The sequence below is a fragment of the Nanorana parkeri genome, unplaced genomic scaffold (assembly GCF_000935625.1).
Source record: "Nanorana parkeri isolate BGI_ZX_2015 unplaced genomic scaffold, ASM93562v1 scaffold93, whole genome shotgun sequence".
NCBI lineage: Eukaryota > Metazoa > Chordata > Amphibia > Anura > Dicroglossidae > Nanorana > Nanorana parkeri.
Window position 1 is genome coordinate 1,023,567 of NW_017306361.1, and position 26,695 is coordinate 1,050,261.

At 37.7% G+C, this 26,695-nt stretch overlaps 1 long non-coding RNA gene across 1 annotated transcript; it reads left to right on the plus strand.

The window, feature by feature from the left end:
* Positions 1 to 351: 351 nt before the first annotated feature.
* Positions 352 to 25,828, plus strand: LOC108783902. Its single transcript, XR_001941037.1, has 3 exons — positions 352 to 418; positions 13,756 to 13,765; positions 25,818 to 25,828. It is a non-coding gene; the product is annotated as an uncharacterized LOC108783902 (long non-coding RNA).
* Positions 25,829 to 26,695: the final 867 nt, after the last annotated feature.

The following is a 26,695-nucleotide window of genomic DNA, read 5'->3' on the forward strand; positions in this document are numbered from 1 at the left end:
AAAGCTACTTAAGGCTTGCTAAAAGCTTCACAAATGCTCTGCAAAAGTTTGCAAAAATTCCCGCCACTAGATGGAGCAGAGAAATATAGGAAATTCCCATGCATCTCAGCTCAATCTAGACTGTAAAACAGGTGGTGGTTAATCACCTTTAGGCGATCCTTAAAAACCCTATCTCATCTCACCATAACTGCCTTTTACTTCCTCCAATAACTCAGTCCAAACAATTATTATCTTTTGTATCACTTGCACCTCTTACTAGATTGTAAGCTCTCACGAGCAGGGCCCTCCCAACCCTATTGTGCTGAAACTGTATTGTATTGTAAACTGTATTGTAACCGTACTGTCTCCATGCTTTTGTAAAGCGCTGATCAAATTGTTGGCGCTATATAAATCCTGTATAATAATAATAATGATACACGTGCCACGGCCATGATGGGTTTGGCGGACAGTGCTGCTTGCCAAATATGATTATTGTTACTACCCCTTGGCTGCCTGTATAAACAAGGATGTCTAGGATAGCTTAACAAATGCATTTAGTGATGTTGAGAGGTAGGGAATAGGATGAGCAAAAATGAGGGGCTTTATGTCCCTGAAATTTCTGTGAAAATCTGGTGATTTCTGTGATTTCCCCATCTAGGAGAAATGCATTGAAGTGATGGGGAAAGTATTTTTTTTAAGGGTGCAATTGGTTTTAAATGGCTTCTGGGGGTTGCGAATCTCCTTTCAACTTGCTTAGACCGGTTCTTGTGCCAAAAATGGCCCCCGTCAAATTTTTCACAGACAGAAAAAAGATTTAATTGTGGAAAAAAGTAAAATGAAATATGTTAAAGCCACAGTATACAATTACCAATTCAATACCCCAACATAGGGAACAAAAAAAAATACTTTTTTCAAGCTTTTTTCAACTAAGCAGCTCCGTAGGCAAAATAAGGGGTGTATTTATAAACAATTTTCAGAGCCATTCATCCTGCAAAACTCTGTGAACATTCATTCTGTATGAATGGAGGCAAAAAGAAAGTGAATATTATATTTTCTTTCCAAGTCAAATGTAATGTTAGGAAAATACTACATGATGGCCACTAGCTGGAGCTGTGGATCATAGGAAATAAGTATGTATTTCCTCTGCTCCACTTAGTGGCCATAATGCAGTATTTTCATGATGTTGCATTCACCTTGGAAAGAAAATATACTAGGAACATTTGTTTGTGCCTCCATTCATATAGAACAAATGTTTACGGCGTTTTGCAGGATGAATGACTCTGCAAATTGTTTTTATATACACCGCAAAATGTTTTCACGTTTGTCACATTTTGCCAACTGCAAAATCAGTAATCAGTTTGACCAAAATCACTCTGCTTATCTCTATTGATGATTGGGGCAAAGATGTTTATTACTGGCACCATATTAGAAAGTATAAGGGGGACAAACTCTGGGAGTTGCAGCGGTGTACAAATAGGTTTGTCCTGCTTGTTTATTCAGCAAGGCAGCAAACACAGTTTCAATGCTGTATAGTTTGTGACAGCAAGTTCATGATATAAAACAAGGGATGCTGATTTTTGAAGGAACCTAACAATATTTTTCCTAATTTCTAAAATGTGTACTGTCACTTGAAAAAAAAAAGGCATGGGGTTCTACTTATAAATTCCAACCAGACCCTTATCCAGGCATGTAGCCTGGGTGGCGAGAAAAGAAAAGGCAGCAAGTGTGCACACCCTCTTTTGATACCAGACCAGATCAGGGGTACCTTGTGAAGAAGGGTGGCAAAGCCTCCCCCTTGCAAGACACCTTGTCCCAGTGTTTAAGAACAAGGGTATCTTCCCCATATCCAGTCCTCCAAAAAGGTTGTGGGGGTTTGTTGGGGGGGGGGAGAAGCTTATAGGAATCTGGTAGCCCCTCTATAATAAGGGAACTCCAGATAACCACCCCCTACCAGGGGAATGAGTACAAGGGTACATTAGTACCCCATTATTACTTATTCCCAAAAAATGTCAACTGTAAACACACTGACACCCGTGAAAAAGTTGTTAAATAACAACAGCAAAAATTAATAAAATGTAAATAATGTTCCCTACTGTAAATCCAATGCCAATGTCATCCAGCAATATAAACCCAGCATCAATCATGTTGTCCAGGGATGTTAAAGTGGACCTTTACCACCTTTGGTTAAAAATCGAATCAGCATACAGCTCTGCATGCCGCATCTTACATTCATTAATTAAACAAACATATTTTCATTTTACTTACAATTTATTGTTTTCTGCTTCCTGGTTCTGTTTGACAAAAGTGATGTAATGGTGCCCAAGCATTGCATCCTGGGAAGATAACATCAGCAGTGCATTGCTGGGAAATCGCATCTGTAGGGCATTTCCTCACCTGAGATTATGTGTATGGTCACATGTCCTAATAACATGTGCTGGAGTTCCAGGAAGTAAAGTGGAGGATTAATCTGCTTTTAGTAAAAAGGGCCACTGTGAGAAGAACAGGTAGGAAAATAAATATAAGGCATGCAAAGAATAAAAAGCCAGCAGTTATTTATAAGTATCTGTTTGTAGATTGTCATTACTAAACATTTCTAAAGGTGCCTTTGTTGTTATTTTGAAGATATGGGTAATGTTCCACTTTAAGTGTAAATAACGATGACTCACCACCTTCCAATGTTTCACAGCCACACTTTCGTCACTAATAGACATGTACATTTTGTTTTGTGCACCAATTCAGACGCATTTTTGTGAATTTGGACATTCGGATGCATCTGAATTTCTGAATGAAACAATTACCGAATGCAAAAGAATCCAAACTTTGCGGTAACTTAAAATCGATACCAGGCCCTTTAGGTCTGGTAGAAATTATAAGGGGGTCTCCACAACAACAACAAAACAAAACAAAAGAAAAGTGTGCGGTCCCCCCTAAAATCCTTTACCAGACCCTTGATCCGGGCAAGCAGCCAGGAAGAGCAGGAAAATAATAAAAAAACATATTTCTTACCTTTTAGATGTTTTGTTACAGCAGGCATGATGGCTGATTCCAGGTTTTTCTCAGCACCAACATGGTGATTTGTCTTAATGGAAAGGCTTAGGGCTGAAATTTGTTGTTTGTGTTTCTCTCATTAACTTAATTAACATACAATGGTCAAACCACCGCAACCCCCGTCACAGCCTCTCCTAAAATTGTAAAGAAAGATAAGCAAGTAGAAATGTTAACCCTTAAAGCCGTAACCCAAATAAAAGCAATATAAACTGCAAGAAGCATTTTTTAAATATTTTTCTAAGCTTATGCTATGTAAATATGAACATGTAACAAATATAAAATACATGTTATCCCAATTTGTCTGCAAAATACACTAGTTTTCATTAGGGACAAACCGTTCAGGAAGTAATCAGAATGACCCAGTGGAAGATTAGAAGTTCAGCCATTGACCTTTGACAAATAATTCTGATAAAATTACTTTTTAAAAGTAACTGGTTGTTGTGGATTACAACTCATTGGGCAACAAAGAACTGTGCAGTGCAACAAAACTGCTGAAGCTTTAATCCCCAGTGTATTAAGAAGTAGTGAAAAAGCTGATATTTTGATAGTTTCTCCTTACTATGTAACTTAATAATCAAATAATAGATTCATTTTTGGTAGCATAACAATAAAACCATATAGCCATGTTGCTGCTTCAATAAGGACGAGTCTTTGGGGATTTTCTGATGTTCAGTGTTTTATGAACCAGTGAAGTGAAAACAATTATTTCTGCTTTATTTAGGCCTGTGCTATGTTTGTAGAGAAGGGAGGGGGGTCCTTTTAACACTGTTTTTGGCAGAATGACCTCCAGCACAATTGTGGTATGGCAAGTAAATCCTCCCTCTGTCAGGCAAATGGTTAAAGGATGGAAATTCCATTAAGATGTCTATTCTCTGAACATTCAATCCTATCGAACATACAGCTGTGAAGCTGCAAGCTAATGGCTTAGGATTCTCAGTCCACTTAGGCAGGAACAATGTTCAAAGAATTAGATGCTGAGCACCATGGAAAATGATAGTTTGTTAATAAATAGATTTTAAGATGTGCTGAGACCCTGTAGTTGAGCTACAATGGCAGCACAAAGGACACTGAAAGCTTGTCTAATACTACAGCACAAGTCATACAATAAAAATATGCCTTTGGAGAAATATTACAGGTTGTTTTTTTTAAATCACCTAATAGAAAAGATGTGGGTTTTAAATGACTCATGGGGTGTTTAGATGGTTGTTTAATTTAAATGTGATGCTGCCAATTGAAGCCAGGTGTCAAAACACTGCCAACATATTTTTTGTGTGTATCCAAGTGCCTAAGAAACTGACCTGCGGGGATCCCTTAGTCCTCCATCCAAAAACAGTGACCTTTCTGCATAGCTCATGGAGATAACAGTAATGAAATTCTGTATTGGGCTCCTATGAGCAATTACTCCATAGTTGCATAATGCTGATATGTATCCTATAGTAATATTATGATGGAAACTCAGAGGTTGATTCCTTTAAAGGTTCAGTATTAATTTTACTATTAACCTAATTAGTAGTTTCACATGAACAGAGCGTCTGATGGATATAAGGGGTTACAAAGCAGATACATGACTTCAGGGCTAAAAGTACATTTCTGGGGTACAGAGAGCAGGACAGATTGGAGCACTGCAGATATTTCCCCTACTCCTTCACATCCACATTTATTTAGCGATGGTAATATTTCCATTTGTCTGATCAGCCGCTAGAGGAAGAATCAACAAACCTGGATAAATAATGCAAAAATGGAAATATTGTACAGAATAAACAAATGTGAAAATTACATTAAAAAATCTTTTACAGGCAAAAATTACATTACTGAAAAGAACTTCATATCAGAGCTTGGTCAATTAGTTTAAATTTCATGTTTAGATATATTCATATACATTGTAAAGTGGTCTTTTATATCTATATTTATTATGTGTGTAAAAACTTTGTTTTACAAATAAATATTTGAAACAGAGTGCTTCTGGGACTCGCTGTCTGTAGAGGATGTTGGGCTTTCAAAAAAGAAATCCCAGCACTAGCACTGCACTGCACTGCACTTATTGACTTTTCCTGTAGACCCAGAAAACAGATGAGTTCTTTCTCGACTAGCAGAGGAAATGGGATTTGATGTAACTGTATGTAATCTGATACTACTTCTTTTCACTACACATGCTATTCAGCATAGTAGTAGGTCAGCATGGGCATTAAGTGGCTTTTTTACATCATGCTTGCTACTAGCTGGCTGCATCTGCTAAATATGGAATATGTGTGATGATAATGATTACTGATATCCCCAAAGTGAGTGCAGAGAATGGGAAAGTTGTATTGCACACAATGCCATGCTCATTTCTCCAAAATGCACAAGGCAATGACAAAGTGGTCTGATTTGAATCTTCTGTCTCTGGTGGAAAGCCACCACAACTAGAACACGGCACAGATTAAGACACAAGCAGGAACATTTAGATGGAAAGCAGGGCATCATAAATCCCAGTAAAACAGTACAGAAGCAGTCTAAAACTCTTAATAGAGTCATGCCATAAACTAGTCTTAAATCAAACAGCCTGTTGACTGGTTTGAGCAAGTTACATATTCTTGTCTGGGTGCTTTATAAATACGAAAGCCCAGCACTATTCATATTTGATAATTTGCTCTCTGAGGGTGTTACATTCATAAAAAAGTAATTACACTGATACAGTATATGAGAAGATGCCAATGAGTTAGATACTCTGATTTATCCTGTATTTGGTGTCTATCAAATCCCAATGTCATTCTTTTCAAAAATGTGTTGGTTGTCAAACTGTAGAACCTTTTTATCTGGAAATAAAAATACTGTTAGAATAATAGGCAGTTGGGGAGCATCTGCCAAAGTACAATTAAACACTTCAGCATCCCTACATCCCACACCTCAGCTATTTTAATAGGGTAGGGGTTGGCTGAGCAACATTCTATAGTTGGCCAACAAAAAGCTGTTGCTATTGGCAGCTGCAGCTCTTGTTAACCATCAAACCCATAAAACAATGCTACAGATTATTTATGAGAGCTGTGACTCTAATAAATCTAATTACTGTTGTTAATTGTCTGCTGTAATACCTTCTCATAGTTTCTGCTCAGGTGAGCAGAGTCTCACAGTCCCACAGTCTTTGGAGAAATAAGTACTTGTTGTGGCTATATCTGTTCTGGCACTTGTTTATTATTATGACTCCCAGGTTTTATAAACTGTTCCCAAACTGCAGGAAGTTGTCAGAATCAACTGCTGTATATCTAGCCCATTTGTTCCTAAATCTTTGTGCTCCTCTATCCATTACTTCAGATATCCTGAATTCTTTCAACTTGATCGTTTGGTTCCAAATCCTGACCTTAGCTTGTACTTTACTTGGCTTCTGATTGAGTACCTCACCTAGCAGTCTGTCCTAATGCTATTAACCATTTTTTCTATTGGTTTTAGTTTATTTACTAATTTAACATGGCATGTGGCAGACTATTCTTCTGTTAAACATGTAAGTTGCACCATTTTTGAAAGGCAACTGTTTGCGTAAATTTTATTTTAGTAACTTTTTTAAATTTGACACCATATTATGTTTTGTATGTTTTTATATATACACACACAGAAAATATATTTTTAAATGAGTATTTTTTAGTACTGACCATAACTACTATATTCCCTTTAACACTTTTTACTGCTACTCTGATTTCTGGCCAGAGATTCCTCCAAATGTCTAAAAATTTGGATTGTATTGTAAAGATATGTCCGCATTGCTCAATGACCTCGATTATATAAACATAAATTATTTTTAATTCAAATGTCTAGCTAGCATACAATTAAAATCTCACGTTTATTCCCTATCCTAGAAAATCCATTTAAAACAATATAATAATGTTCTCTATGTGATACTCAATATACACATGGATTATACGTTTTTATTTAACAAGGTACACATATACAGGGTATAAGTGCAGCAGCAAGGATGAATAAACATTGTAAATTAACCCCTTTCACCTTGAGGATACAGTGTTCTATGATCACACAACATGCTGGGACACAGCTACATTAAGTCTGCCATGTCTGTGCTATGATTGCCTGAAGGGCCATTGCTGTCAGATGTCGATATATCATCTAGATGAGACACTCAAATCATGAACTCATTCAATTGATGTGAAACTGTGTTCATAAATGAGAGGCCATTCAAACTGCATTTGTTCCCATTAGTCTTGTCAATTTCCTTTATATTTCATGTGTTAATTCATCATATAATGTGTGGAACTAGAACTATGCATGTGTGGTTTTCCTACAGGGTCCTGTTTCCATTTGTAAGGCATTTAATGCTGAATAAAGATGGCAATGAAATGCAATGATCAATGTCTTTGTCAGTAAATCAGAATTCCATAAACTCATGTAAATCTGTTTAGTGGTCCAGTTCATTAAGCTATAATGATCATTTGCCATTATGGGATTTATTTTTAGCAGTAAGAGCCAATGAGAGTTGAAAACAAAGATCATTATGGTAAATAACATCATAGCTTAGTATATTTAGCCTATGAACTGGGCATGGTGCTCCAGATTAAAATAATTACAGCACACATGCCGATGCTTCCCAATTGAGCAGGAGTGTCAGCCTTTTTCATTTCAGATGCTCTTGCTTTCAAGAGCATTGGCATGCTATCATTTATCATTGGTGGGGCAGTGGTTGACATTACTGCTACCCCATTGTAAGAGTGATAAGTAAATGCAAAAGACACTGCTCTGACTAATTCCCTTGAGCTAGAGCTTTTCATTTCTGTTAACAATGGCCTTTATAGCAAGGAGGCTAATTAAGAGGCTCGAGAACATGAAGAGGAGCCTAAAGCTCCACCTGCTGCCTCAAAAGGAGATAGTCCTAATTATAATAAACACAAAGAATTATGTACAAAGCCACTATATGTTTATACATGCCTTCTCTAGGTTAGCTCTGACCATTGCAAAAACCTTTTTTAAACAATCACATGTCTCTCACTAGTGCCTTTTCCAGCAGTGAGACCAGTGATTTAGCACTGCAGTCTGGGCCCACCATTAGTCTTGTTGCCGCCCCTCTTTGTGACATCATCACACTGCTGGATTCTAGGGATCAAATACAACCAGGACCCTATTAATGTGGCATTTATATCATGTATTTATTTAGGGTTATCCCTACATATTTCTATATCAAGCTCCAAATTATATTGTTATAAAGTGGTTTCAATCCAAATTGGCCCTAGAATTGTGTACAAAATCACTATAAGTTTATACATTGCCTTTAAAGCACATCTCCAGTTGAGACCAGTAATCTGTCTGGGCCGGCCTCCAACTGGTCTTGTTGCCGCCCCTCTTTGTGACATCATCGCACTGGTGCAGTCTTTTGGCGCCTGAGAGGATTCCAGGACTAACCAGCCAATTGGAAGACTGATCAAGGGTAACCCCCCAAAATGTGCAACATTCGGCAGACTCTAAATTGAGGAGAAAATGGGAGGAAAGTAGTTTCACAGAGCACACTCCCTGGGATATATCCTTAGTGTAGAGAGCTACTTCAGGGGACAAGGATCTTTGTGAACATTGCTATGTAACCTGTAACCGGAAGTAAATAAATGTGTCTTTAAATTGATACTTCATTTTGTGATTTGGTAAATGATCCCTTATGACTCAGATGTCACAAATTATTACTCATGTATGTATGTTAAATATGAAAAACCAGTGAAACTTCCAATAGAAATAAACTAGACACATTCAGTTACAAGTTTCTGTAGGGAAGCAAAATACTGTCATTTGGATGTATCGCACATCATCACTTAGCATCAATTTATCATCAGGAACATAATGACCTGGAACATATTAAAGGACAGATGGATCAAAGTAAAATAAAAAGCACTGCTTGGAATGGAAATTGATGAGCACATTTAACAGATTCACTCAAATCACTGCTTATCTCATAGACAAACTGACACACATTCAACAGAAATGTGAGTTACATAATCATGGCTTGGCATCTTTTTGTAAATAAGTTCCCAACAAAGACAACCGTTGCTGTTGAAGTTCCAATCATTATTTTATTCAGGTTTGTTTTTTCTTCCTTTTTTTCAAACTTTTACACTGTATTACATAAATCATAAATCTCTGAAGCATTGTTTGGACCTTAGGAAATACAGCCAGGTCCATGCACAGAGAGGTACATTGCATTGCATTGTATTGCAGCCCTGGAGTCTTAGGTTCAAATACAACCAGGAACCTGTTAATGTGGCATTTATATCATTTATTTGTGTAGGTTATCCCTACATTTTTCCATATCAAGCTCCAAAATATATTGTTATAAAGTGGTTTCAATTGAGCCTGATGTTATACCACATGACAATTGCAGACACACCAACTGCGCCACTGGAGCAGAGACTAACGTGTAAGGTGACAGAGCAAATTCTAATGAACATGGCCATTTCAACACACGTTAGGGAGACATTTTTTGACAGTTACCAACATCAAGAAACCCGCCCTGAGAAATGCCATGAAGATATTGCAGGAATGCATGTATGTAGACATGAAATTACTACAAAGAGCCTGCAGACGATTAGCAGCACTGAAATGTAACAAATATCTAAAATAGACTACAAATATTTTATTTAAAAATAAGCCACTTTTTATCATTCAGTTAAAGTAGTATTAAACTCTCACATTTTTTTCAATAAGGAATCCAGACCAAACAATTATACATTGCCTAGCAAAATATTCCTTTACATTTTTGCACAATTTACAATCATCATGTTTCTGAATAGCTGGCTCCAACTTTTTCAGCTCTGCTTCCCTGAACTTCTTGTTGAGTATAAGATCACAAGGGACAGAGAAGTCTCCAGCAGCTGTCCATTTCCTAGCTTGGAGAAGGGAGGAGTAAGGGAGTGGCTTGCCTTGCTGTGTCTGCAAGTTTGTGGATAGAGCTTACTAGCACATGAGGTTGGGCCCATAGAGACCTTGCAAAGGAAAGGAGCCACCCTAAAACAGGATATCAGTGCCATTATTCAGGGGACCAGCTGATTCTGTAGGACGCTAAAACCTTTAAACATCAAGAAGCAGCATCCATTGTCAGTTTTTCAATCAGCATTTGAAATAGCCCAAAAACCTTTTGACTTTAATATGTAAAGGATGTGCCCCAATAGCCAAATGCACATCCAGAATTGCTGCTTTATAGCATCAATAAAGCCTAATATTATAGAACCATTTTTCAAACAGCATATAGCTGTTTTGGGCTTTTTGGCTATTCTCCACGCAGTGTATGGAAACCATGGCATCTGTGGCATAGGGCTTGGAATATAGAAGCAACTGTATCTATACACTGCACTGATGATAGCTTAAAACAGTTGTGTATAAGAACAGATGAAATTAGGGCAGAAGCGCTACTACCATGCAGTGACTTTTGTAAAAATAAAAATAGGAATTGAGGCAAATGACAACTTACCAAGGAGTGACTGATGATGTGATATCATTGACGAGGGGTAGATTGATGGGAATCCTCCAATAATAGGAATGTTGTGGACTCTCTTATATGTGTGAACAGATATGGGGGAAGGCGAGGAGGTGTATGGGTTGGTCACTGCTGTTGGGGCTGGAGAGGGCTCAATGGCAGTGAAAACCTGAGTCCAAGTGCTGTGTGTTGCTGGGGTCCTAAATGGAAGGGGATCGCTGGTTGTGGCAGGCACAAATGGATGAATGGCTGATTGACACTGTCGGGACTGAGAGAGGTATGGCCCGGATGGTGTGGAGTGTATGGCTGTCTGTGGATGTTCTGTCGGCGGCCCAAAATGGACGGTCAGTGCGGTCATGGACGCCGAATGGATCGGAGGTGGGTGAGTAGGGAACCCAAGATGACGCCTAGGGTGTCGAGCAGTGTGTCAGAGGAGCACTGGGCGGAGGAAGACACACCGCTCACAGGCATGCGGCAAGTGTCAGAGCTGGTACTGTTGACGACTGCCTGGAAATGGACACTGCGGGCGGGAGAGCCGGGAGGGCCGGTGAGAGTGGTGAGACTCCAAACGCTCGAGGGCACGAGCGGGACGCCCAAAACAACGAGCGGTGTGTCGGGGAAGAAACGGGCAGAGGCGAACAGGCAATCTGTGGCACAGAGCGAGGGTGTAACAGGATACGATGCGGCTACGCGTTTCGAAGAGCTCGTCTTCTTTTTTAAGCCAGAAAGTGAGGGCTAAAACAGTTGTGTGCAGTTTGGAATAATTGGTTTTGGAATAGCTATAATAATAGGCACTATTCCCACTATGTACCAGCAATGCAGTTGACCATTGGGGCGTAAATCAATGATTTGTATAACTCCACCCACTGTCTTAAAATGGGGAATAATTCTCTTATTTTTGGGATATGTGATGGTATGGGACATGTGAATGCCTTCTGTTATAGGAAGGCTCTACAGTGCTATGTGCTGACTCGGTTGGAGGTATTTTTAATTCTTTTAGTCTCTGCTCAAAATAACCCTAACCATTATGCATTCTATTTATAAAGGATGAAATATTATTTCCTATATTTGCAAATATTGTATGTATGCATGTCTAACTGAGAGTTAGTGCACAGTAGGAGTTAACAGGTAATATACCTATGAAATAAATAAACTGGTACCAGTGAGCATGTATAACACCACTTTGATAATGTGAGATGTAAGCTTCTGAAACATCTTTAGGTTTTGGTGACTTTTATGTACATGGGGCTTAGAGCCTAATGCAGAGAATGTGATTTTCGATTAAATGAAAGGCCTTCATGAAGGGCCCTCCTACTATACAGTTCCAAACATTAATATTACTGTTTTTTTAACAGCCCTTATGTTACAAGAACTGATTGCCTATTTCCTTCAATCACCACAAAATAGACACCGTAAAATATAAAGCCAACTTGACATTAAAGAATTCTTCATTGCATACAATCAGTCTGTTTTATAATATGCTCAACATTTTATTTTCTACTTGAAATAAAATACATAACGTGGAAATGAGATCAAGGCTGCATTGATAAATGTTTGAATTTTTAATTTTTTTCTGCCATGGTCTCTAAAATAGAACTGTTTAATCAAAGGCTCATACCAGCTCAGCCCTTGATAATGTGTCCAGATCTATTCATAATTTTCTGCTTTGAATTGTTAGTGAGCAATCGTTGTAGCTCACATTCTTGCGCGCGCTGGCACAGAAAATAAACATGTTTGTATGATATTTTAAATAATGTATCCACTTAGCTCAGCAATTCATTATGTGAATGATAATGAGAGATTCTTATTTTCCTAAGATGTGAATATATTTGCAGCAGCATGGGGTAAAACCCAAATCATTAAAATGCAAACACCTTAGCTGACTGGCAAGACAGTTTATAGAAACCAGGGTTTTGTGTTGCAAATAAAGTCACATATTACATCCATATTAGTCATTACTGGTGTCATTTTAATGAAATCATTACTGATTTTAAATGCTTGAATTTTTAATCAGAAAATGTAATATATTCAATAATTAAACCATTGTGTAGATATACATGTGTCATATGATTTTTTTCTAGCAATGCTTAGTCAAAGAGTACACTGCATTGGAGTGATTGCTTGATCAACTATGTCCATAAATTGTCATATTAAGTGACCCCCTTTGACTAAAAATCACATCAGCATACAGCTCTGAAGGCTGATATGAAATCATCTTACATTCATTAGCTAAACAAGCAAATTTAAATTTTACTTACAATTTCTTTTTTCTACCTCCTGGCCCACTTTGGCACACATTATGTAATCGTGCCCAATCGTTGCATCTTGGGATGGTTACATCAGCAGAGCATTGCTGGAAAATCTCATCTGTAATCTCAGGAGATCTCAGGAAAAGGCATTTTGCTCCCCTGAGATAATGTGCGTGGTCACATGTTCTAGTCACATGTGCCAGATTTCCAGGAAGTAAAGGGAGATATAATAACCTGCCCATAATTAAAATTGCCCTCTGGGAAGGAAAAGAGAAAAGTATGCAAAGAATAAAAAGCTGGCAATTATCTAGAAGCATGTGTTTGTAGATTGTCATTACTAAACATTTCTAAAGGTGCCTTTTTTGTTATATATGGGTAAAGTTCCTCTTAAATACAATAACTGTCCTTTCAGATTTGTTGTGTCAAGAGATTTATTTTAGTATGTTTAACAGTCATACCTCATAGATTCCCAAATAATAGTTAGGATGCAAGGGCCAGTAATAATTGTTCTCTGCCTATCTGTCATAGACCCCAAACACAAAATAGGAGATGCACAGCCATATTTACATTTCAGAAAACCTGGTGACCTAAACAACCACTATTTCTTTCTCCCGTTTACACGGATGAACTGGCCATTAGGGCAGATGAAATTAATGTACTGGGCCAGTACTTGTTGAAAAATCTTGTATGCCGTTTTTTTCTCTATTGATGCAGTGTCACCTTTTAATTGAACTAAATTGATTCCTTCAAAACATGTTGAAACATAAATATGTTAAGGCTCCTTAGAGCGGGCATTTTCCAACCGATCTGCAGCTCAGTTTCAGTAAAGTCTCTAAGACTAAAGGTGCTAAATGACATCTAATGTATGTTTTAGCATTTTACTGTAGACACTGCAAAACATAGCAGTTCATTAAACAATTATACTCTGTCTGTATAATTGTAGCCAATGTAGTGGCTTTATACTAGGCCATTTTACTGTTGGGATAAAGTGTGCCAAGATGTTGTACCTTCTCTGTAGAAAACATTTTATTACCTAGTTAGAAAATAGAAAGTGCTGGTGTTAAAGTGTTTAGCATGTGTGAAAAAGTATGTCAGATTATGTAAAATATTCCCAAAGAACTGCAGAAATTCAGAGTTGTCCATAGGGCAACTATAAATTATACACTCCACCAAGAAGGTATTTATGAAAAAGTGACAAGAAGAAATCCACTCCCAAAAAAGTATATCAAATCCTTTATGGGTTTTGTCAAAGGCCATGTGTAAAATACCAGAAACGTGGTAAAGCAGTGAATTATGGCAGTGGCGGAATCATGTTGGTTAAACTTTTAATCAACAGTGACCAGGAGACTGGGAAGCTTGTTAGGGTTGAGAGCAAGAAGGGTAGAGTCAAATACAGAGCAAACAAATTGCCCCTGTCTGCAAGAGATCTGGAATTCACCTTCCAGCAGGACAATTACCCTAAAACACACTGCCACAGCTAAACAGCCATGTTCTAAATCAAGAATCTGCATGTCCTAGAAGCTATCTATTGCAGTCAAAATTCAAGCTGTACACGTACCTGGCAGTTACAGGTATAGAGGCATTCTTCCACCAGAATGGCCACCTCCACACAGAGATACAGTGAAGAACAAGGTATGGTAAGTCAGTATTGGGGATAAATTCATCAGCAGGAAGCCTACATGTAATACTGTTAACTGGTTATTTGTTTTTCTGACTACAGCTTCTACAATCTAGTTCTTTTTTAACCCATGTATGACCAGAGGTCTTTAAAGCCTAGATACCAAGACCACATTAAGAGGTACCTGCTCACTTGATAATAACTCTATGATTCATAGCAGGATATGTCTGAATTAGGAGAAAAATGTTCAGCCCCTATGATGCGATAGTGTTTCCTCTGCTCTTGCCTGCACCAGCTTTTCTTATAATGAGCATGGTTGTTTCTCATGAAGGTCCTTGTATTGCAATTTTTCAGGTATTGCTATCTCTTTAGGAAGGAGAACAGTGAACAGAACAGCAGTGACATCACCAAATGTCACTCTAAATATTGTGAGACTAGTAGTCAGAGGTACAGTGCTTAATATAATCTCATACTGCAAATATACAGCTAACTGGCTTTGGGCACAGGAAGTGCCTATGTAATACATAGGAATATTTTTCAGGGCACCACTTAGTCACGTTTAACGCCGGTTGATGTTTCTTATAACATATCAAATTTACAATTTTTTTAGTTTAGGTCCACGTTAAGTAAATTGGTGAGAGAAGCGTTTATTCAACGCTTCTTCTGGGATCCCCTGAAGGAAGAGCTTTCTGGTTTCAATTAACCAGCCATCTGGTAACCCTTTATCTGAATTTTGGAACTGCCTGTCCCAACTAGGAAGCTTCATTCCTCTATTTTCTTTCTGGTGACAACTGTCATCAAAACAGAAAGTGCTGAGGGTAAGATTTCCAGTGAAATATGTGTAAGAGAGGATATCTTCTTGATGCTCTGGAACAAGAAATGAAGGAGAATCTCCCCAAAGGGACACACATTGAGAAAAAACAATCTGACTGGGTTTGGAACTCTTACCTGTTGTACCAAAACTAGAACAAATGGCTATACATACTCTCTATGACTTTGGTTGAGGTAGGTAATAATACATCATCCACTAAATCAGCATCTTACTTTGCCTTAGTGCTTTCTGTCCCAGCACTCCATCCTCAGGGACTCTGGGTTCTAACAGGGTTACTTACAAAAGGGGGAAGAGTTTGGAGAAGGCAGGAGAAGTGAACAATCTAGGCCAAAATAGCTGATTTGGAAAAATTATCCAATTCAGCTCACTTTCCAGTTTAGCTATTTTGTCCTAGATTGTTCACTTCTCCTGCCTTATCCAAAATCGTCATCCTTTTGTGAATAACCCTGTAGGTCAATTCTCACCTATGCTGATTGGCTATGAGAAAAGGGGTGTTTGCATCCAAACCCTCCCAGATTGGTGCTCCTATAAGAAGCATGCAACAGGACATCTCCAAAAAGATTTGGTGAAATCCTAACTCACTTAAATGGGGAAAAGGGGGAATGGGTAGAAACGGTGTTTAAAAGAAGAATGCCACACCCCTGGTTTTATGTTGCAAAAAGAGGGTATTTTGGAGATTGGGGTTTTTTAGGCACTTGAGACAATAGTTTAATATAAAAATTAGAACTTTTATTCAATACATGATTAAAAAGACGAGCTCATAGTTATAAAAAGGAGAGAAAAAGCCGATTCAAGGAGAACACCAACAAGCTCCACCAGAATCCAGAATTATGACTAATTGTAGTCACATAAATATATTATTAGATTCATGCAAACAGATTTTTATTGTAGGTCGCACCCCCTACATTCAGGTTGGCATACCCTAGTTGACTAAACAGCCGAGAAGTTTAATCATAGTATTTGACATCGAATCAAGATGGAACAAAGGATATTATTGGGTGTTTGCGACCATCCATTACCTCTAATTGTATTTGGTATGGCCTTTGGAAAAAGGTGATTGTTAGATACAGTTGGTTCAAGGTTGCTATCCTAACAATGGTTTATAGTCTCTTTGTCGAGTCAACTGGCCATGTCAACCATTAACAGTCACTAGTGCGTTGCTGCATATTATATTGTATACAAAGTCTCAAAGAGAGGTATAATCTCACAGTTTTTTTAATTCAGGAGATTGGGACTGGTGGAGTAGCGACGACGCGTTTCGCGTGTTGCCTCGCTTCCTCAGGTCTGAGGGTGTTCTAAATTAAATTAAAAAAACAATCATATAAGTCAACTGGTTAATATCTAATTAGAGATGGTGTCAGTAGATATAATTACATAGTGAGGGAATCAAATGCACCCTAATGTCCAAAGTGTATCATCCAACAATTACATAATCATTAGTCGGTAACAACGATTAATCAGCAGAGACAGAAAAAATGCCAGACAAATGAGAATAATGATCAGCAAAAGGCAACAACCAAACAAGAAGGCAATGTGCACCTACAGAGGCCATAACTAGGCTCACATATAATTTATATTTTATATATGAATGTAAAACACCCAATAATATCCTTTGTTCCATCTTGATTCGATGTCAAATACTATGATTAAACTTCTCGGCTGTTTAGTCAACTAGGATATGCCAACCAGAATGTAGGGGGTGCGACCTACAATAAAAATCTGTTTGCATGAATCTAATAATATATTTATGTGACTACAATTAGTCATAATTCAGGATTCTGGTGGAGCTTGTTGTTGTTCTCCTTGAATCGGCTTTTTCTCTCCTTTTTATAAATATGAGCTCGTCTTTTTAATCATGTATTGAATAAAAGTTCTAATTTTTATATTAAACTATTGTCTCGAGTGCCTAAAAAACCCCAATCTCCAAAATACCCTCTTTTTGCAACACAAAATCCTAAATCACAAAAATCATAACACCCTCCTGCAGAGACTCCATAAACATGTTATTCCATGGTAGTATATTGTAGTTGTTGCCACGTAAAGGATATTTTGCATCCAGACAATGTCTAATGGATTATTTTGCAGGTTAATTATGAATAATATATAATCTTTCTAGCAGTCACTTTTACAGCGGTCCATGAAAATCAGCAACAGATGGCAAACAGCCTTTCCAATAACTTATTCATGCTTACTCTTTTTTTGTACAGTATCTTTTCAATAGTAATTATGTTCTCTATTTGTAAACAGGGTCTATTTTTAATTAAAACTTATAAGGCTTTTTGTCTACAGAGAACACTTTCTTCCAGAACATTTCAATGTGACAAAATGTGCACATTTAAAAAAAATGTAAGGTTGTTATTTAGCACAATTTAATTTTACAGCTTTTCACAATGGGTTACTTATTGTGGTTAAAAGATTGTTCCTTAAGCCTGCAACAAATGCTATAATTTGTTTGTATGATCTCCTTTACATTTACCAACAACTATTTAGAGTGGGGACTCCGGATATATAATGGTTAGATTGTTTAGGTAGGCTATCTACCACTATATATAGGTGTTGGTGAATCTAAGGGAGACTTGCAGACTTCATAAAATCAGATTGTAAAGTTTTTGGCCAGATTTATGAAGAATTCAAGGCCAATGTGATACATTTTAGATGGTATATGAGTGTGTGTGATGTGTAATTACTTGTAATCCTTCTATATGAAAACTCACCAGCACTGCACATCAACTGTTGATATAAACCATGCTTGCCTTTAGGGTGCCATCACTGGCTGCTCAAGTTGGAACAAAGGGGATGAGTAGGAATGACTATCAAAAATCCATTTTGTGGCCTCCTCATTTTGCAGATCTGAAAGCACACAAAAGTCAGGCTGATTTAATTGCATTAAGTATTATATTTGCAGCCTTATAACAAGGGTGCCTAATGCTAGTGGCTAGTAAAGACACTCCACTGTTCTCCTGATTTTAAATATTGTAAATGTAGGTGAATAAAAAAATATATAAAAGAAGGATTACATGCAGTTATAACTAGCAAAGCTTAACATTTAGGGAGGAGCTCAGGTTCCCTGAGGTCTGAACCTGAGCTCCTCCAAATAAGGAAGCGCCATGGGCACATGCATTCTCTGCCCCGCAGCTGCATGTAAACAAAGGGATGGATGTTTGTGTTGATGTAATTTACCTAATATGGCCACATAGCCTTATAAGTTAAATGTCCTTTACCAAATGTAGGCATGTAGCCATAGAAGGTCAATTACGTCATTGCAAGGCAAAACTTTTGCTTACATCAAGCTGTAGGCAGGGAACTCCGCACCAACAGCTGATTGGGTAGCACCTGGACCGGGTTTGGTTTGAACTTTAGCCCATCCATAATTAATGTATGCTTTAGTAATTATTTGTCGTTTTGTATAGAGTAGGGGAGAGATAGAACCCCTATTAGGTTTTACAGCTATCTGGGGCTCCGTTAGAGATTTACCCTTACTTTCTGTTCTGGGTAAAACCTTTTACTAGGTAGGAAGTATGAGGAAATCTGCAACAGGAAAACAGACAACAATAACAATTACTTCTGTCTGTGTTGCAGTTCCTTTACTTTTTGTCTGGGGTAAAAGTTGACCCCAGTAAAGATAGAAAGGCTCCATTCACACATAGCGGTAGCGTTTTCCCCAAAAATGCTGAAATGGTCACATACTTGCGGATTCCGTGCATTTGCGGCTATAGCAATAGCCGCAAACGTGCGGAATCTGCCAAGAAAATGTGCTAGGACTTTTTTGAGGGATGTCCTTTTTGTACCACGCGGACGCCGCCCTAGCATTGTTTTTTAAAACCAATAATGTGTGACTGGGGGCCAAGGGGAAATATCTTTAATGGAGTCAAGGACAGCTGTAAAACCTGGCAAGGGATGTAATCCTTCCCCACTCTCTCTGAAACTGCAAAAACAAGTTTTAAATATTATACAGAGATATTTTTTTGAAAGGAGTGAATGTGACTTCCATCAAACATTTAATGGTGGTGAGTCAATCATCAGCAACATTTACCCGCAGTGAATGTTTGGTAAATGTCAGGTTTGCTGTTTTTTAAATATGCCCCTTAAGTCCCGACTGAAAAACTGAAAACTAAGGCTTTTTGCCAGGAACGTGTCCAATCATAACTGAGCTTTCACTAACCAAAGAGCACTTTCCGACTTAGTCATAAAATGTACATGGTTTCTATGGCCAAGAATATAATTTCACATTTCACAGCGTGAATTTTCGACGAGTCAGTATTTGTACCACCTGGGGTATGCTTTGCAGACTATTCAAGAGTACCTGTCACTTCTGAAATATAATATTCACCAGTCAGTATTTGTACCACCTGGGGTATGCTTTGCAGACTATTCAAGAGTACCTGTCACTTCTGAAATATAATATTCACCAGTCAGTATTTGTACCACCTGGGGTATGCTTTGCAGACTATTCAAGAGTACCTGTCACTTCTGAAATATAATATTCACCAGTTAATATAATGTATCTTATGTATTTGTTATATTTTTAGCGTTTCATAGAAATCGCTGTCCTAAAACTCTCTCAGTTTTTCTCTGTGACAGAAAAGATATATGGTATATGTGCATGGCATCAGCAGGAAGCCCTTGGGAAAGTCTCATGATGAAAAACATCGGGCAGTATCTGCGGAGCCACTTTGTTATGCTTTTACCACTGTTGTAGCAGCAGTGTTTTTATGACTTTAATACATTTACTACTAGACATGTGCACCAGCAAAAAATTTGTTTAGCTTAGTCTCGTTTTGAAAAAAAAAAAAAAAATCGTTTAGTTTAGTTTCGTTTTTCGGGTCCGAAATTAAATTAGTTTCTGACGAAATTCGTTTATGGAAAAAAAAAAACACTTTACTCTCCAATGGCTGGACTTGAACCAGCAAACTTCACAATGGCAACTACTTGCAAGTTGTAGAGGTAAAATGGTGTCAATGGTGCAACGGAATTCGTCCAATAACGAATTTCGGGAAATCGGGAATTTCGGATTCGTTTGCATTCGTCTTAGCTGTAATTCGGAATTCGGATGCATCCGAATCTCCGAAAATTCGTCCAAAACAAATTTCGGAACGAACCGAATCGCACATGTCTATTTACTACACAAGGAAGTTCCCTGTATTGTTTCTCCTCTGTCAACTGACACTCCATGACTGAGGGAATGCAGCACATCCACGGACATCTAGGGCAACACAGTCTAATTCAAAAAAGTTTTACAAATAACTTGGGACTACCAAGGACTCACAACAACAACCATCTCCATATGAAATATAAAAAATCTTTACAACCTGGTCCAGATGTACAAGTAACAAACATCACTTTAATAATAAAATACAACATTAAAACCATTTATTATTCATAGAAAAACAAAATCTAAGTAGCCAGCTGAGACTGGGGAAACTGGTAGAGGCTAATCGATGACTTAACTCCCCCAGGATGCTAGTTGTTTGACTGGCAGCAGACTAATCTTAGATTATATGTACACAATCGCTTTTGTTAGATCCTGACATATAAGAATGATGGCTTGAATAATACTTGGATTGTTTCCCTGCATGAAACAATCAAATACATGTTTGGTACATTATCATGTTTTTATGTAAATTCTCAACTTGGGTGAACTTTGTGTATATAACTCCATTAGATACATTGTATGGGAGATGATTTTCAGAGATTGTAGTGCCCTAAGACTTACACACTTTGCATTGTAATGCAGATGTTTTGATCCAAAGCATTATTACAACCTGTGTTTTAGACTCACCCATACTCAATTGAGCACTATACCATCTGGTATGTTGAACTTTTCCAATGCACCATAGGTAGGTGGATTGATGGACTTGCATCAGTTTATCTCAGGTGGCAATTAACTTTGGACAAATAAATGGCATGTTGATAATACTATGGGTCTGATTTATAAATGTTTCCTCCAGTGTGTAGCTGGGTGGATGCCGTTCGCACGGCACTAGAGCCATAGATGGTGCTGAGGAACATAGGAATTTCCTAGTGCTGTGCAAACGGCATCTGCTCAGCTATGCACTGGATGCAACATTTATAAATTGGCCCCTATATGCATGAAATTAATTCAACAGTTGCCGCTAACCAGTGAACTATCACTTTCTCGAACAAATCATCCAGTATTATAACTGCAATGTCTTCCTTATATTGTATAGCGATGCGCAAACTTTCGGCTCCATATAAATCCTGTATAATAATAATAATGATACTGCCAATCCTCCCCTGACTGCCCTTGCACCACTGGCTGAAGAAGAGAAAGATGTTACATAGGAGAAATGTCCTCAGATGGTCACTCTGCACCAGACTCTTACAGAATATTTGGGTCATCTGTTTCTATATAGAGAGGTAAGCTTTTCTAACATCAACTACTCTCCATTTTTGACCAATAAAGAAAAGGTAATGACTTGCATCAAACGGATATGGTCCTTTTAAATACAAATCTACACTTTAGTCTGTTACTTCTTTTTTAGCTATTAGTTGGTTCTGTTCACAACAGCTGTGAAGTTTCCAAATATCATGGGTTATGTGTAGATAAGCTCACTTTATGGCACTATAATTTTTTAAGTCAACTTAAAAATAGTGTGAAAACCAGTGAAACACAGTTGTCCATACATTGACATACAGTTAATCTGTGGATAAGCAGCTGAGCTGCTTTATTTTTATTGTCAAGTGGATGCCACATCTGTGCTTCCGCACTTATCAGATGCTTCTCAAACGCCTCTAGAACCTCTTGCACTTCACATAAGTGGAAACTGTAACAATGAACCATACAGAGAAAGATTTATCCTCCTTTGCTGCCCTTGAAGAAACCTCAGTTTCATAGAGTGCAGTCGATTCCCACCAAGTTCATTTGAAGGAAGGAGGAACCAGTGGGAAATGTGTTTTAAGAGGAAATATGGTTACTCGTGATCAAGCACAATAAGGTCAACAAAAGATAACAGTAGTTTATTATATGAATTCTAAACAAGGAATATTTCTGCCTTTGTATTACCACACTAAGGTAATCAGATGTCTAGTGTATGTAGAGTAAGCCCAAACAAATAAACCTTTTGAATCAATCATATTTTATGTTTAGCAGGTGAGCTAATTAACGGGTATATGCAATGATTTTGTACATATTTCATTATTTATTGGGGTCAGGACTAAATAGGATAGGATATCAGAGTAGATGACAATTTCTTTCTCCAGTGGACCAAGCTTAGCCTGATTGTTCTATCCAACACATCCTTTAGGTTTTTCTGAGATGTGGAAGAAGTTATGTTTAAAGGCAGCTAGAAGATTCAGATGTGAGAATACAAAGTGATGAAATAAATATTAATAGCCTCAGATATGCAGACTACTCCTGATTGCTGAAAACAAGAATTTCAAGATACTCTTGTTAAAGAGAACAAAAGAAAATATGGCTATGTCAGCAGAAGAGGGAGAAGTGGAGGCAGTGATAGACCACTTTTATCGGCTGTGAGATGTCTGTAGCTGTTGACTTGTTGACTAAATCTATGACATTATTAAATGAATTTATCTTTGGCAACTATGGTACATTTGGTCAAGATACTGAAAAGCAATGGTTCATATAGTCAAGTTATAGTAGAGTTATTGTCCTCACTGCAGTTAGATATGCAAGTAAAAGTTGGACTGTTAAAAAGGCTGAGCATGGGAAAATCAATGCTTTTTAATTGTGGTGCTGGAGAAAAGTGTTGAGAATTCCTTGGACTGAAAGGAAAAATCTATTCAATACTTAATTAAATAAACCAGGATTTCTCATTAAAATGATAGCTAGAGAAACAAGAGGTGATGTGGATGGACAGCATTAAAAGGTTAGTTTGAGGGTAGAAATATGGGAGCTACCATTACTGACTTGCTTTTAAAGGTGAAGGCTCTACAGCTGTAATTCTGCTCCTGACTTCCCTTTCTAATGAGTCACTGACTTTGAACAAGCAGGCAGGTTCAGAAATGTCAGACTTTACTGGTTACATGCTTGATGCAGGTCAGTGACTCACAAGATAGTGCAGCCAGACACAGAATGACAGCCCTGGACTCTGTACCTGTAAAAATAAGTGAGCAATAGCAGCTTTTTTCTATTTCTGTCTTCACATGTCTCCCTTAAAGAACCAGTGGATCTGAAACTGAAACAACTGAGAGAAACAACTGATGATAGAAAGGTTAGAGATGCCAAATAAGAGTGGTAATTTGGACACATTTTTTTTTTAAACTTCTAGAAGACATGTGTATGAAAATTACTTTTCTGGCTTTAACTTAAACACTGCAAGAAAGATAGTTTCATCAGTGCAGCATAAATGTGTGTATTGAAATACAAGGCTTTAATGAGTTGTAATACCTTCTGCAAAAGTAATGTGCACAAAAGATTACAGTGTTATTTCTTTTAAAACAACATAAAGAACAAAACGGTTATTTCAATAATTGATATTAATTAGGAAAATGTTCTATGCAGGACACATTGCAGCTCTCCAGGCATTCAGGGTGGTAAGTGGCATTTAGAATGGCAGAGCAATGTAGGATCGATAAACATTTCTTTACTGATGCTTCCTGTTTGCTGTGAACCCAGAAGCACTGAGCTGGGAGCACTTCCAGGTTCACAGCCAGCTGTTAAAGGTGTAGGAACTGGTCAGGTACTGTCTGTAGTACTCGATCAGCTCAGGTACAGTGCAGACCCCTGTTGTCTCCATAAGGAGGACTTGTTACTGAACAGTACAATTACATAGAGGACTTATCAGCCCTATTGTGAAGAAAGAAAGAAAGAAAGAAAGAAAGAAAGAAAGAAAGAAAGAAAGAAAGAAAGAAAGAAAGAAAGAAAGAAAGAAAGAAAGAAAGAAAGAAAGAAAGAAAGTTTTAGAATAAAAGTAGCAATACTAATAATGTTTATAGGGTGTAATTCATATAGGGATTATGTATAATTGTGAAGGACATAAGTGATGATTGATTTTCTATATATTCATTTGTTTAGTTTGGGAAAGAAAGACAGAAAGAAAGAAATAAAGAAAGAAAGAAAGAAAGAAAGAAAGAAAGAAAGAAAGAAAGAAAGAAAGAAAGAAAGAAAGAAAACAATAATGCAAATAAATAAAATAAATATTTAGGTAATTAGGTAATATAGGTAATTCATACAGCTGCCCCCACGCACATACATAAGCATGTAGGACACACACATATACATATAGGGCAATTGCATAAGATTGGGTATCGCTGCGCACACTGACATGTGAGGGGTAAACGACAAATGTAAAAGACAAATTGGCTTAAGTGAGAGGAACAATTCTGAGGTCATTATTTACAGATGAGCTGTTAAAGTTGTTTTGCCGTTTTGTGGGCACATATGATAGGTATTTATTTACTGGACTTGTCTTTTAAGTTTTGAAAAGAAACCCCAATTAATTATATTGCATTTGTGTGCCCTAAAATTAATTAATTTGACAGACATTATACAACATTTTTAATGAGTAAATAACTGGTCATCTTAAAGCATATGTATTAAACGAATCTCTGTGGATGAGTTCCTGGTGGTGCCACTGCAGAACTGATTATATCTCAGCAGACATGTTACTGTCTGTGTCACTGTGGAAATGATTGTCTCTCTGTGGATGTGTTTCTGGCAGTGTAAGTATGGTAGTAATTACATCTCCCCAGATGTGCTTGTTGTGGTGTCAGCACGGTACTGAATGTGTCCCTTTACAGCTGCAGGTGGAGACTGCAGCATTTAGATGTAAATAAACATTTAGTAACTTTCAGAAATGTTGATAATTACAAGAATTGGCTGCATGAGGAAATCTTTGTAGTGGAACTGGAGCGTTCATACAGTGAAGTACCTCTCTTTAATCAAATTAGACACACAAAACCCTTTATTTAAATTAGCCACTTCTACTATTTACATGCCACTTCTAGATCACCCTAGTAAGCTTCTCCCTAGGTTGAAATCTCTGCTATGGGGAAGGAGGAAGATGACACTTCTATGACTCATTTAGTTGTGTGAAGGAATTTGAGCTTGAACTATTGATCTCTGTAAATAATAGGTTTTATTTCAGCAAAGCAGCTTCAGAATAGAAAAGGTTAACATGTGAAAATGAGCCTAAAGCTCCATTTGCTGGCTGAAAATAGTCAGAGGAGACTGATTAACCTCTTGCCGTCCGCCCGTAGTAAAAAAACGGACGGACGGCACTGCTACATCTGCGGGACGGACGGACGGCACTGCTACTTCGCGCGATTAAACACACCCGTTACCGGGTGTTTCACATATAGGCGATCAGCGGGTCCATAGCCTGCCGATCGCCTATATGTGCTCACAAAAGAAAGCTCTATCTGTCCCCAAAAAAGGGTATACAATTCATTTCAGTACAGCGCTGCATGACGGAATAAATGTCAGTTAAAGTACCGCAGCGCTGAATACTGAAAAATGGCCTGGATGGGAAGGGGGTTTAACACCGCGGATGTCAACTGGTTAATATTTGATAAAATGAAGATCCAATATACATATATAACTTGTAGGCATTTCTAAACCAGGTCCAGCTACACACATTCATGATCTTGTGCAGACTCTGCTCTTTTGTGTTATCAGGTGGATTTGACAGCTGAAATCCTGATCCAGGCTCCTAATAGCCCACTGCAGAAAAGAGGGTTTGGGACTCTGAAACTAAAAAAATTAGATAATCTGAACCAATTGTTTCTGGCAGCTGTTAAACAAAAGAGACCATATAATAAACATGTTTCTTGAAAAACAGAGCTTGGTGCTTCCAAGAATGGAGTTATTAATAGCACAACATGTGCAATCATAATTTCACATTATGTCCAGATAGACTGTATTATCATTTAAGCCTGGCACAGTGGACAGGACTAGCCATGCATTTTTATTAGGAAACAAATGTTAAAAGCATTGTCTAATTTGTTAGTGTGGAAACAACGATCTGAATAGTGTTGTTGACCCTAACATGCTGTACAGCAGTATTGATTTACAATAACCCTGTCCAATGTACGGTGCATTCAGTGTACGCGCTTTGCCTTTTCACCAAAGGTATGTTCACTTGTGTAATGATTAATTTTCACAATCTAACCTTGCTTGTCTCCCCTTGTTCTGGAGGATCTTTTTGGTAGGCTGCCAGGAGTGTAGAAAAGGAGAAAAAAGGCGTATATGTTAATCAAGACAAAGGCAGCGGTGACTTAATGGTTAACCCGTTCTATAGAATTGATAGGACTGACTGCCAGCATGTATGCCCAATCTGCAGATGTCCTTATATCACCCTGGTAGCAAATGCTGTAAACTCTTAATCCAAGGTGCATTACCAAACAGATTTACAAGAATATTATTCTATACTAAGGGCTACATAGGTGATAAGAGATGTTTTACCAAATGTAACACATCTAATAGAAAAGAGTTAGCAAGTTGTATATTGAAATGAAAAAAGTACAAACATATTTTAAAGTGACACTAAACTCAGTAATTAAATATTAAAAATGCATTCAAGTACCTTAACAAAAATGTAGATTATTTATGT